This window comes from Protopterus annectens, chromosome 7.part1 (assembly GCF_019279795.1).
Source record: "Protopterus annectens isolate FY-2018-M chromosome 7.part1, PAN1.0, whole genome shotgun sequence".
NCBI lineage: Eukaryota > Metazoa > Chordata > Ceratodontiformes > Protopteridae > Protopterus > Protopterus annectens.
In genome coordinates, this window is record NC_056740.1 from 444,579,304 (window position 1) to 444,593,871 (window position 14,568).

Below are 14,568 nucleotides of genomic sequence, written 5' to 3' on the forward strand. Positions count from 1 at the left end.
AATATTTTAAGTAATGTGCTTACTTTTGTCCCTAATACAACTTTTAACTTAATAGTTGTATTTTAGAACTGAAACTATTTATTAGAAAGTTAAATCTTAGGTTACATTTAACAATGAAGTGAGTGTACAGAATTCCAACATGAAATGGTGTAGTACATTTAATCCCCCTTTAACCCCACCTGTCATGGTATTTGAAAGAATGTGTGAAAAGGAGATTAGAGACCTGTGAGATGAACAAGTTCAGTATGAGAAATTTTACAACCTGACTTTTCAACAAATAAAAGTATTAGATGACTTAGTGAACAATAAAGATCTAAGAATTATGAAACTGGATAAAGTGGGTGGGGAAATGTTGATGAATTATATTGATTATGCTGCTAGGATGTATCAGTATTCAAATAATGATTCTTATTTTGAATTAAGTTCATGTAATGAAATAAACATAACCTAGACTAAAATTGATAGGATTTTATATAATGGTTTAATTAGTAATGAGATTTCTAATATAATAATGAATTATTTAGAAGTAAAGAAATCACTTATCCCCTCAATATTTGGTATTCCAAAGGTGAACAAAAATGTAATTGATCACCTATTAAGGCCTATTGTAGCATCTGTGGGATCAAAACTGAAACTTTGAAGTTTGAAATCTGTTTTTGAAGACAAGAAACATATATTAAGAGATTTGTGGCATTGTTTGAATGAGCTTGCCAAAATTAAAGTTCAGAGGAATTGATTTGAATGAGTGTTGATATCAAAGATCTGTTCTTGGTTATACCTCATGAGCTGGGGTTGGACTAGTTTAGGGAAGCTTTATATAGTGGAACCAAAAAGGACCAGACCAAAATAGAATTTTTAGTGAATTTAATGGAAATTGTTGTATACAATAATTCTGTGTACTTTGAGGGGGATTATTATAAAGAAATTAGGGGTGTTGCAATGGCTGCAGCAGCAGCACCAGTTTTTGCAAATACAGTATTATGATTTGGGGAGGTTAATTATGTGTTTAATATTGAATGTTATGAACATATAGTGGCCTGTTTTAGATTTTTGGATGACTTGATTATTTGGAGAGGGTGTGTTGACACACTGAATTAATGTTTTGACTTATGTTAATAATATGGTGGAATTTTTAGAGTTTACAATTGGCTTTAATTCAAACAGGAATATTTTTTGGATTTTATGCTGAGTAAATATATTGTAAAAGAAATATTTTCATCAAACATATTTCAAAAAGAAATCAGGTGTAACAGATATTTGCACTTTAGTAATGCTCTCCCTTTATGGTAAAAAACTAATCCGGGAAAGGGACAGTCAGGGGTTTAAACCTACTAGATGTATCAGTTTCCAAAGATTTGTTTGTATTTTTATATGTGACAAGGGGGATGTTATTTTAGGTTCCTATCAGATAGTTGAACTTCTGCAAGTTCGAACCTCATATGGTCAAGACCATAAGTTTGAATTTGCAGAAGTTCGAGCATTTCAATGTAAATCTCCGTAAGGGGAGGTTTCCGCTTTGTTCAATGTGGTGTGATCTCGAAGTTGGTATATTTAAGTAGCGGGGGGTGTAGGTGGCGCATTCCCCCATGTGGGGGTGCAGGGGTGCTTGCCCCCCCCTGCTTACAACAGTTTATTTTGTTTTGTTTTGTTTTTTATTATTATTATTAGTCAAAGTTTTTCAACTTCGAACAGGATAGTTAGAACATTCCGTGTTTGAAGTTATTAAACTATGTAATATAGACCTGTTATTTTCTATTACCATGGGAATAAAATACAATTTGTCAACTAGGTAAACCAACTGGATGCACAGTCCTTTTCAGGACTAATATGGGAGCAGTGTCTGGTTAATTAAGCTATGGATGGATATTGCCTCTTGTTTTTGTTTTATAATATTCATGATTACATACCAGGGGCCCTTAAAAGAAAGCCATGATTTCCAGAAACTATCAGAGCTTGAACATTTCTTCCTTCTAAAAATACAATACATGTTGCCAGTCAGGCTGTAACACAGTGAAAAAGGCCTGACATAGTTAACTCGGTTTTATTGTACTCCATAGGAAATACTTCATCTAAAGTAGCATTTCCATTTTCACATTTCTGTTGGAAGCATTATCTTCACTGTTAGTAGCCCAGAACTAAGCAGTTTGTAATCATACAAACACTGTAAAAAATGAATGTATTACTTGCCACTTTTTATTTCCAAGAAGATGTTACATTTCTCACTGCAGTTTTTTCCTTAGAATCACACAATTTAATTGAAAGCATTATTTCATTAACTAATACTTTCTGTACTAGCTTATCAGGGTTCTTGGGAAAATTTTACTGCTGCACATTTTATTATTTCTGTATGCAAAATATATTTAAACCTAGTTACTGCTAAATGTTTAATGTGTTTTGCTCTACTGTTTATATCAGATTTAAGCCTGAGATCTAAAATATGCTTTAAAGCATATATCTATGCAATTGCAGGTTTACCTACATTAAATGTCCTATTATAAAATCATATCAATTGTACCTTAGTGATTATACGCACCCCGACTAAAATGTATTTCTTAAGTTTATCATGGTCCTTGCAGTCATTTTCTTCCATGTCCGATAATGTTTTCAGTGTCTCTTCCGTCAGTTTGGATGAGACATTCTTGCCCAGTCTGTTCAGCACCAGTTCACTGTGGTGCCATAACCATAGCACTTAGATGTTATTTAGTACGATTCTGAGTGATTCTTCCTGTCTAATTTCTTCATGGATGGCCAGCTATGTTTGCCAGCATATCAGCAGTTAATACAGCTGTATCTCTTTTTGGTCATTCCTTCCCAGTGATAACATAATTTTCCCAAGTAATTCCTGAATGGCTGTACATTTGTATTTCACAATCTTAGGCATGCATTTAATTGACATGTTTGTAGCATGAATTTAAATGCCAAACACACAATATTCTAAATGCACATATTGATTCACTTCTGATTAGTGGAACATTGTACATGCCAGGGTTTATTAAGAAGTAATGCTCTGTTGAGTAGATCTAGTTTTGTGGCATTTTAATAAAGGAAATTGCTGTCAGTATGATTTATAGGTTCATGGGTGAATACTAAGCTAACAACCACTAGGGTCCTTATAACTCTAGCTGTGCAACCCAAAGGTGACCCACAAATCTGATTTATATAGGGGGGTGATTTACTGACTGTCTCTCTCCATGAGGAGCATATAAGCCAGACCAGGGGGTGAATTTATGATTACCCATCCATTGGTCCAAGTTTAGCTTAAATAAGAATAGGAATAAGAAGACACGCTGCTTCACATGGATGCGGAGCCTGTTGCAGAGAACGGGAATTCTCTGAGAAACATATCTGTCCCTCCAACATCCCTACTTTTGTTGCATGCAAAATGTTGGTCTTTTAATCTAGTACTTCTGCTGCTGTTTGTTTCACAGATATGCAGAAGGTTGGGGTTCAGGGATACCTTGCATGTCAGAAAAAGCTCACCTTTCAGAAGTCTGTATGATTCTGAGCAAAGAGACAAGGCTTTAAGGCATTCAGCATAAGACATTATGTTTACTCACTGTATTCTTTTTGTAGGGAACCTTTGTGGACGTTCCATTTCCTCCTTATGTCTGGTCAGGTACATACCAAAGGTATGATGAGGGCTGAGTACAGTCGTATGATGATCTCTATTGACCTAGATACCATGGTCTTGCTTATAAGTTGAGCAACATAGGATTTTTTGCTAAGTTAGACACATATTGGTCATAGTCTAGGTTACTATCTACATGCCTTGCCAGATCCCTGACTAGTGAATCATCTTTGAAGGGAGTTTTATTGATGATGTAGTACCTGGGGTGGCAGACTTTCCAAAAGGTACTTTGATGCATTTATTGGTATTGAATTTTAAGCCACAGCTTTGGCACCATGCATTCGTCTGTATTAGACCATCCTGAAGGGTGTTTTCAATGACTGCTCCCAGTTTGCAATCATCTGCGAACTTGGTCAGCCAGAGCCTGCAGTGATTAATTTCTTATGGATATTTTTTTCCCTTCTTTGTGTTTGTTTGGCTGTGAAGTTAGCATATCCATGTTTTGGGGTGTGGAGGCCTTGATTCCCATATGTAGGTACAAGGGCCTTGCCCCCCACAAAAACACTTGTGTTTGGTTTACGTAGTTGGTAGGTTATGGAGTTTGTACTTGGGGCTATGAGTGACATTTTGGTGCATTTAGCTTTGCACTGGGTTTAGGTAGTTAAGTTATATAGTTTGTATTTATGGCAATATGTGAAGGTATTTTTTTTGGTATGATATGGTATGGTATGGTATGGTATGATATGGTGTGGTATGGCATAGCATGGTATGGTATGTTACGGTATGGTATGACATGGCATAGCATGGTGGGTCTCTATTTTATCAGTGAAATGTAAATACATCAAATACCTCATCAACCCATTTTCAGCAAAAGTGAAACTCTGCAAATGATCATTACATCAAAAACTTTCCCATGGTAATTAAGCAGTGGGCCAATGTAGCGATGGCATAAAAACAGAAAAATTTAAAACCCACCCTTTTGGAGGGGCTGTGCTTCCCACCCTCCCTCTCAACTAAATATACCAACTCCAAGATCACACTACAGTGGGGAAAAGAGCAAATTCCTGAAGATAGCCCATAGGTTATTTACCATGGGAAAAATTTCAATGTAATAATCATTTGTGGAGTTTTGCTTTCCCTGAAAACAGGTTGATGAAGAGGTATTCGATGTATTTACATTCCACTGATATAATATAGGCCCGACATGGTATGGTATGGTATGGCATAGCATGGCATTAGCATGACAGGGTACAGTATGGTATCATATGGTATAGTATGGCATGGTATGGTATGGAATGGTATGGCATGGCATGACATGGTATGCTATGCTATGGTATGGCATGACATGGTATAATATGGTAATGTATAGTATGATATGATGCGGTATTGCACAACATGGCATAGTATGAGATATACAGAATTTACAGGTGAAATGCTGCACTTGTTTTAGTAGTTGTAACTGCATTGCTAAAACAATATATGCAGTCATCCTCTCAGCTGTCCAGATTTTCTCAGAATATCCTCAAAATTTCAGTCTGTTCCTCATAAAATTTTGGTTTTCTGGCATTTCACAGTGATGATTTCAGAAATGAAATTAGTAAATAATGTCATACATTTGAGTTTCAGATTTCATATCCTTTAGAAAAATTCATTTTAATGCATACCCTGTTATTCTAGCAACTTTCTAAACTTATAAGAGCAATATTTAAAATCTGTCCCTATTTTTCTGTCTTTGCACCCCCATTATGTCAGGCTTTGTCCAGATTTCTTGGGCTAAGAGGATGAGAGGCATGCTTGAAGTTGTGTTTTTTTTCCAACAGCTGTAATTTCATATTTCTGTGTTTTTTTTTTTTTTTGTTTTGTTTTTTGTATAACTCTCCTCTTTAAAACCATCAATAATGTGTATTGGAAAGCAATTCTAGGTTGTAAATTTAGCTTTCCATTTTGGTCTGCAGGTCACAAATATTTGTGGATCTGATAAACAACAGCTATCACAATCATGATGTACAGATGAGTTGTTCAGTTTCTGAGAAAGTATTGAAAACTTTAATAGTTATGAGCCTACCATGACCATAGTTTAAAGCGTGTACTAAACCAAAGGATTTTGAAACACTTAAATTCATGTATCATCTAACTTGATGTTTGTCATGTGCCTTAATCTTTTAAATATGTCTTCTGGCAGTGTTTTTACTTAACTTGAAAAAATGCCTTTGAGCGGGATAGCACCTGTTTATTTTAGTGCTTTCACAGTTGTTTAATAAAGGCTTTTCTGTTTACAGATCCCAGTGTACTGTTCCTTTGAAGATTCACATATTAAATGGTGTCTAGCACATTTAAAAATGTGTTTCAAAATTTCTGAAATATCATTTCATTATAAAGAATCAGAAAAACCTAAAAGAACAATTTTCAAGTCTATGAAGAAAAGTGATTTTATAAAGTGAGGCCAAAACCTTGTTTTGTTCTGCAAGAAGATTTTGACCCATATCTGTGATTTGACAACACTTTTGTGTAGTAATTTGTAAGTGAGCAGTACCTGTCACACACCCATGGCTTTGCTATACTTACCTGTAGTCAGAAACTTAGCTGAGGGGCAATTGATAAAGACTGAACTCAGGTACCCAGGGCGTTTTGAAATGCAAGCGCTAATCAGGTCCTGTTTCTGTGTCCTGCCCTCAACCATCCTTCTTCAGCTGGAGGAGAAAAAAAGAAACTTTTTTTTTTTTAATTTTAAAGTGCAGTTACAGTTTATATGACTCATGGTGCATTACATCACTCAGATTTTAGTAAGAAAAAAAAAGAAACTATAATACATCTTTTTTGCTTTTAAAATGTAACTACAGTATATACCCTGGATGGAGCATTATAGCACGGTGGTTGTAATTAAAAAAATAAATGGGGAAAAAAAAACAAGCAAATCTTTTTTCTTTCAAACTATACCAACTGCTTGCTTCAACTCTAACAGCCAGCTGCTACAATTTAGACCCCATAGGGAGTGCACAGTGCTCAGATTTGACTGCAAATGCAACACCAAATTTTAAATGCTGGCATGTGCTAAACAGCAATTGGGATCAGCCGATCATGCCCCCTAACATATTGTTGCCCCATTTGCCCCACTCTAGCTGCAATACTTCCTGTAGCTGTGTTTTAAGACATGACTTTTCCCGTAGGAGCCAATAAGTGAACACTAAAACTGCATTCACTTTTTCCTCTTAGAGTAAAAGAAAATTAACTTGGCAGGGAAATGTAGAGGCTTTGCTATTTCTGGGGCAGAGCACGTGTCTAATTAGCATTATATTCTCCCCAGGCAAACCACTGCCTTTAGTATGTCCACCACTAGCGGAAAACAGTAGTAGAACAGTGGTCTCTGAATTGCACATGCTTATTGTGATGACAACACTGTATACAAGGTTTCTGGTGTTTGTATGTTAGGTATACACAATGACTTTGAATGTACCTTGGGGATATTCCAGGTCTTGATTCTGCGAATAGCAAAGGAAATTAAAAGAACAGCAGGTACCAGTGGTTGAAGTGGCAGGACAGTCAGCATAAGGAAGGTTAAAATAGGAGACAGAGTCAGAGGAGACTCTGCAGGACAAGGCACCAGATGTACAACAAGGAGCTGATGAGTAGCAGGAAGAGGGTGTTTCACTAGTAAGGAAGGAAGAAAGAAGGCTAATCAGTGGGAGCAGGTGAGTAGGATGAGGAGCCACATATGTCATAGAATGTCAGGTCTAACACAGGGGATCATGGGATTGATAGGTAAAGTAGCATACCTGTCAACTTCTTTTCTCAACAGTTCTGGACAAATCTAAAAACAATGAGGGAAAAAAGTCCCAAAGTCATGGAATATGTTTTTTAAATGTTACTCTAATTCACTTAAAAATGTAATAGAATAACATGTTTTGAAGCGACATATTTTTACTGAACAGTAAGAGGAATACAATTCTAATGTCTGGTATTAATGACTGATTATAATCCTCTAACTTAAGAGAAAGTCTAAAATTTTATGAGTGATAGGACAAACATGCAGGGCAAAATAAGAGACAGCTGAGAGCTATGTGAGATAAGCAGATGTGGCCTAGGACAGACAGATAGAAGGGGGTGCTAATGTTTGAGAAGTCAATAATTAGAGGTAGCAGGAAGGGGAGCAATGGGGAGAAAATAAGTGGAGCAAAATTGGGCACAGTCCTGGGCCTGTCCTTACCAGAGTGGGCCAAAGCATTCTCAAGCTGATCATAAAGGATGTAGCCCCCCAAAAATGTCTTTTGAGGGTGCAAATGATGTATGGAAGAAACCATGGAAGACACAACAGAAAGGACCATGGAAGTGGCAAAAGTATACAGGGTCCAAGCAGTTAAGGTAAGAGTCTGGGACCTGCCGCTCATAGCAGGGGACAACTCTTTAAGGACACTTGGATCAGGGAATGATGCAGGGATGCAGGGCAGGGAATGAGGGAAATGGGGTGAGCTCTGGAGAGTGATGAGCAGTATAGCTGGGGCAAGTTCTGTCTCAATAATCTAAGGACTTCCCTTTTTAAGGAAAACTGGAAAGTCATACCAGCTATACTGTATTTTTTATCTGGGATGGAATCCAAGAGGGAAAAAAAACTGCTTAAAAAAATAAGGAGGTAAAATGATGAAGAAATTCGAGAAGGAGGAATAAGCAGTCAGTGATGCTAGCAGAAAGGGCAGAAGGGAGAGACCGATATGATGGAAGGACTAATAGGGACTGGGTAGAAAGAGAGAATGTGTAACAGCATAGGAGTAAGGAAACAGGAGGGGAAACTATTAAGGATATTGGGAAATAGGCAAGTAGAAAGGAGATACAGGAAGTCTGCTACAGTGATAGTGCTCTAGAGCATGGATGGAACAAGGGTATGGACAGACAGAAGGTTAGACAACAGTAGCATGTGACAGCCTACTGTCCTAATATAAGAGGCACATGGTCAAGTATTTGAGACAACTATACAAGTAACAACAGCAATGAGGGAGCAGAAAGTGGTAAGTGACAAGGCTAGCACTGAAGGGAAGGTAGGCAAAGACAGTAGAGTCTGGATAAGAGTCCAGGTAGAGAACAGAATAAGCTGAGACAGGAATCTTGCCAGATTGGAAGCACTAATTATTGACTGCAAGGATGACATGGTTAGCATAACCGAGATACAAGCTAAAGAAAAAGGGATTAGGACACATCAGTCCCATCATATACAGAGTTTTAAGAAGTATAGGGTAGGCAACGATGGAGGGGGTAACAGAATATCTCACAGAAGGTTTAAAGGGATGGTGACAGAGGAAAGGAACAAGGAAGAGGCAATAGCAGGGAAGGAGGACTGGGGCAGCAGAAGGAAGAAATGTGACAGGGAAGGGGCACTGTAGTAAGCTACCTGACAACAGAGGTAATAGGGGCTAAAACAGCCAGCTCATTCATCAATAGCATCTATGAACCACCTGACACAAGTTTAAAACATAATAGGTTAGTCGGAAATAGCATAACTCAATGGCCAGAATTAAGAAGAGTGATATGCTGTGTTGAATGATATAAGATATGGAAGAACACTGGCTAGCTGGAACCACCAATCCCCTCATGCCAGGATAGGTCAGCTGGTTTAAGGTGCCAGCTCTTCCAGTACACAAGTCGGTCCTTAAACTCAGGATGTTGGAGTCACAGTCCAGACTTCATGCCTCTGTATCTCAGAGCCTGGAAATGAGTCCAGCTGTAGCTGACATGGAAAAACAGCTCAGTCTGTTTGCTTATGAAAATGAATTTGGGGAGAGTAGTAAGTGTGCAAGTATGGAAAAGAAATTGGAGACAAATGGTTAAACTTAAAAGTCCATAGTTTGGGGTAAATCAATGTGAGAGGGCAGTGGCAAAAAAAAAACAAAAAAACAAAAACACAAACAAGATCCTGGGGTGCATAGCTAGGAAGATATAATTCCAACCTAACTTTCTTAGCCTTAACTGCTCTTATCCATGTACTCCATGACCTGTCTATGTATTACTTTACCTGGTTGAACCCTTTCACTAAACTATTAACTCCTGAGCTTGCTCACTTGTTCGCACTATATCTGTGTATTAAATTACTCCATGTATCTGTAACCTGTACTGTATGGAGCTTTTGTCCCCGGGCCTCTGCTGAAAAAGGGCTGAAGCTCAATTGGACATATCCGGTTAACAAATGTCAAAATAAATGAATAAATAAATCCAAAGATAAGAACATGGCAATTCTCTTTGTGTCTGACATTGTTAAAGCCTCACTTAGTGCAATGCTGGAGGCTTGACGGGAAGACTGATTTTAATCTATTAGAAAAGGTGAAAGAAAGGTGAGACTGATGTGGAGAATAGCAGAGGGAATATTTTATGAAGAATGGTTCACGGAACTTGACCTCTCCACTAATGAACAACAGAGACAGGGGTATGATAGGAATGTATAAGATAATGAAGTGGGACTGGATTTAGGTAATGTTGCACTGGAAGACATAGGTGGGAAAGAAGCAAATGCCAGTTTGGTGAAGAATCACAGTTAAACCTAGACATGAGCAAACACTTCTTCACTGAGTGGGTGGTATAAAAATGCAATCAACTGCCAGAATGGATGACAGAAACTAAGACAGCTGATTTCTTTAAAAAGTTTAAAATTCATGAGATTTTAGGATAAAATGGATAGGCAGCTACCGTAAACTAACTACAACACTTGGACAGACCAGACAGACTTATAATTGCCTGAACCTTTTTTATATAAATCATTTTGTTATAAACATTTAGCACCAGTATGGTCGCTGGTATCCAGGAAACAGTCATAAACAAAGTGTTGGTTTACTTCATTAACAGTTCATCTCTTCAGCAGGCTGACCATAGTTCACCTGTCATAACAACACATAGCCCACAAAGTCAGTGTGCCAAGCAGCCACAACCCTTAAGGCTGAATAACACACCTGATACTCTTGTAATAGGTGACTCTATTGTCAGACACACTGACGTCCCACTCACAAGGCTGAATAAAGAGAAGGTCACGGTGAGCTGCCTGTCGGGTGCTAGGATCCGCCACATAATGCAAGCACTCAGGTCACTCCAAAGCAAATACAAATATGACTCAGTCATTGTACATGCTGGTGTGAATGACCTGAGACATACCTCCCTGGACTACATGAAAAGAGACATAGAGGAGCTCTCTGATCATGTAGCCCAGGCTGGTATGACCCTGACCTTGAGCAGCATCTTACCCTCACCTAGAATGATGCCACAGTACAAAGACAAAATGATCGATTTTAACAATTGGCTAAAATTTTGGTGTCATTCAAAGGGGATCCAGTGTCTGTCAGCCTGGGATGACATGCTCGACAAGCCATGTTGCTTCACTAGGGATGGCTTGCACCTGTCACCCCTGAGCTTTCGGATATTGGCAAAGGCTCTTGCCACCCCCATAGTGCCTTTTTTAGGCAAGGCTCAAAAGTCAAACCCACCCCCATAGACAGCACAAGGAACAAGAAACTAAGGGTAATGCTGCTTAACGCCAGAAGTCTTAACCTCAAGATGCACGCACTCAAAGCTCTCCTCAGTATGGAGAACATCGATATCTGTGCAGTGACAGAAACCTGGTTCAAGGCTCCAGAGAGCACCCCAGCACTACCAGGCTATACCTCATATCATGCTTTTCGGCCCTAAAACCCGGACCGAACCACAAAAGGAGGGGGAGTTTCCATATTTATCAAGGATATCCACACCTCCAGGTTAGTGGCATTGCACGAAGTATCAGAGACCATCCATGTACAACTAACAGTAGGCAAGACTGCTTTTCAGTTTATAGCATCTTACAGACCACCCTCTCAAAGTCAGGAATCCCACTCGGCTTTCCTGAAAACATTGGAGAACATGAAGATCTCTCCAAACACCATTATACTGGGTGACTTCAACTACCCAAACATTGACTGGGAGCACCACTCAAGCCCCAGCACCTTAGCCCAAAGATTCCTGGAAATTATAAACTCAAATGCTATGGAACAACTAGTCACCACTCCCACATGAGGGGACAACATACTAGACCTGATCATTACCAACATGGGGACTCTATGCTCCACACCAGAAGTATATCCCTCATTGGTAAGATCAGACCATAAATTAATTTCACTGGATGTCCACATCCCGACCCCACCCCAGCCCAGAAAACCACAGTGAAAAACTTCTCAAAAGCAAACTTCTCACTTCTCAAAACCGAAGTGGAATCCTTCAAGGCCCCAGGGCCAGTGGAAACTATGGCCCAAACTGCAGAATCCTATATAAATGCATTCTACGGACATCTCCAGGAATGCATGGATCATGCTATCCCAAACAAAACCAAGACCCAATCATCCAAAGGCAGACGTCCAGTCTGGTGGACCCCTGCCATAAATAAACTGTACAACAGAAGGAGGAAGCTACTACATGATAGAGCAAAATCCCTAATAGGGAAGGCATCTCTGATCAGTACTAGCAAAAAATTACGATCCTCATAAAATCCTCCAAGGCCAGCTTCGAGAGAAAAATTGCACAGGACACCAAAGACAATCATAAGGCTTTTTCAGTTATGTTAGGAACCTGGGATGCAACTCCCAGACTTGTTCTGAGTTGATTCTAAACGACAAAAAATACACTGAACCCACAGACATCGCCAATATCCTGGCAGACAGGTTCAGTGCAAACTTCTCCACCCCCCCCCCAAAAGAGCAAGTATCTATCCCGGCAGAGGGCTGCCTCCCAAACATCTCTGATGCTCAGGTGAAGGCTGCCCTCTCCAAAGCAAAAAACACTGCTTCCATGGGACCAGATGGCGTCCCAGGTTGCATCCTACATGAACTCCAAGAGGAACTAATCCCTCAAATAAAACAGCTATACAATCTCAGCCTCACTACAGGATATGTGCCCACAGAATGGCGTACAGCAACAGTGGTCCCACTCCACAAAGGTGGAGCCTCTACGGACCCTGGAAACTATTGCCCCATAAGCCTGACTAGCTTAGTCTGCAAGGCTATGGAGAGGATCATCATGGAGCTCATAAACAAAGACATTGGGGACCTACAGACACTAGATCCTACCCAGTTCGGCTTTGTCAAGGGCAGATCCTGCCTTTTGAACCTGGTTGACTTCTTCAAAACAGTCACCAAAGCCATAGATGAAGGGAAGGTAGTCCACACAGCCTATCTGGACCTTGCAAAGGCATTTGACACAATACCCCACTCGGGCATCATAGATAAGCTATCCAGCTTAAATATAAACCCTTATGTCACAAGATGGGTCGCAAACTGGCTCAAAGACAGAACCCACAGAGTGAGAGTTGCTGGAGCCATGTCAGACTCGAAACCGGTCACAAGTGGCATCCCACAGGGTTCTGTCCTGGGACCACTCTTGTTCGGTATTTACTTTTCCGAGGTACAGGCAAACGTAGGAGGACTATGGCACACCAAGTTTGCAGACGACTGCAAACTGGGCGCCATAATCGACTCTCCAGCTGACACAAACATCCTTCAAAAAGGTCTCACAGAGACAGATAACTGGTGCCAGCACCATGGTTTAAAGCTAAATGCCAAAAAATGTATAGTCATACCCTTTGGCAAAAACAAGGTGCCCACAAATTACCACATAGGTGGAAACCCTTTAAGTACAGAGAAAGTTATTAGGGACCTGGGGACCCAAATTGATAGCAATCTCTCCTTTGAAAACCACATTGCCAAAGTGGTTAGAAAGACCTTCTACGTAGCCCACCTCATCACAAAGGGTTTCACATCTAGATCAAGAGAGGTAATCATGCCCCTTTATTCATCCCTCATCAGGCCCATCATAGAATACAATGCCCCTTTTGGGATGTACCTTTCCCGACACCTGCAGCAATTAGAAAGACCCCAAAAGTATCTCACCAAGAGGATCAAGGGTCTCAAACAGATGCCATATGCTGCTCGGTTAAAAAAACTCCAGCTCTACTCAGTTGCATACCGCCTACTTCGAGGCGATCTATGCCTGACATACAAAGCTATGTCAAATCCAGAATTAATGGACATGCTCCACCTCAGTAAATCTAAATCCCTTAGAGCCACACTGAGGGACTTGAACCTCAGCACAGAAATAAATAGAACTTGCTGGAGGGACAGGTTCATAACCCAGAGGCTCCCTTCACTCTGGAATAGAATTCCAGTTCATGTGAGGCAGAGCACCTCACTGAATCTCTTCAAGAAGAATCTCGATTGGTGGATGGGGGATCGTAGGTTTGCCCCAGGAATTACTCCTGTGTCACTATTAGACAGAGGCACAGTAAACTAAACCTTAAAAAGGGCACAGTATACTCAAATCAAGGGGTGGCGTAAGCCATACAGAATCGGGCTAGGCTTATAATTGCCCCAGGGCAGATAGCCTAGTATAAACCTATGAACCTATAAAAGGGAGGATGTCTGTTGAGATCTGCAGAATTTCCAAGTAAAGTTAAATAATTGAATGTACCCTGTGCTCCTCTGAGGAGAAGCGTTTTCAGACATGCTTATAAATGAACCTTCAGGAACAATGACAACAGAAAAACTAGAAAAAGACTATTACATACATTGTATTAGACACACACACACACACACACACACACACACACACACACACACACACACACACACACACACACACACACACACACACAGACACACACACGCACACACAAACACAAAGATAGAAACTGCTGTGCAAAAATTGTGCACAATTATCCACATGAGAGCAACTTCCTGAAGAGCAAAGTTTCAGATTTATCTTTGGTTAAACCCTTATTTATTTATTTTACATTTGTTGACCAGGAAAGTCCGACTAGGAAAGAGCCTATTTTCAGTGGAACCCAGGGGAGAAATGTTCCAGATACGTATATGGAATGTGGGCGGAAACCAGAGTACCTGGTGGAAACTCACGTGAATGCAGGGAGGACATGTAGACTCTGCACAGAAGGCACCTCAGCTAAGATTCAAATGGGAGAACCTCTTGCTGTGAGGCAACAACATTAATTA

General features: G+C 39.9%; 1 protein-coding gene across 1 annotated transcript in view; it reads left to right on the forward strand.

Moving 5' to 3' along the window:
* The window catches only part of LOC122807818 (myocardial zonula adherens protein-like), a 1,184,151-nt gene that overhangs the window by 356,787 nt on the left and 812,796 nt on the right, over positions 1–14,568 (forward strand). The gene's annotated exons all lie outside the window — the stretch shown is intronic.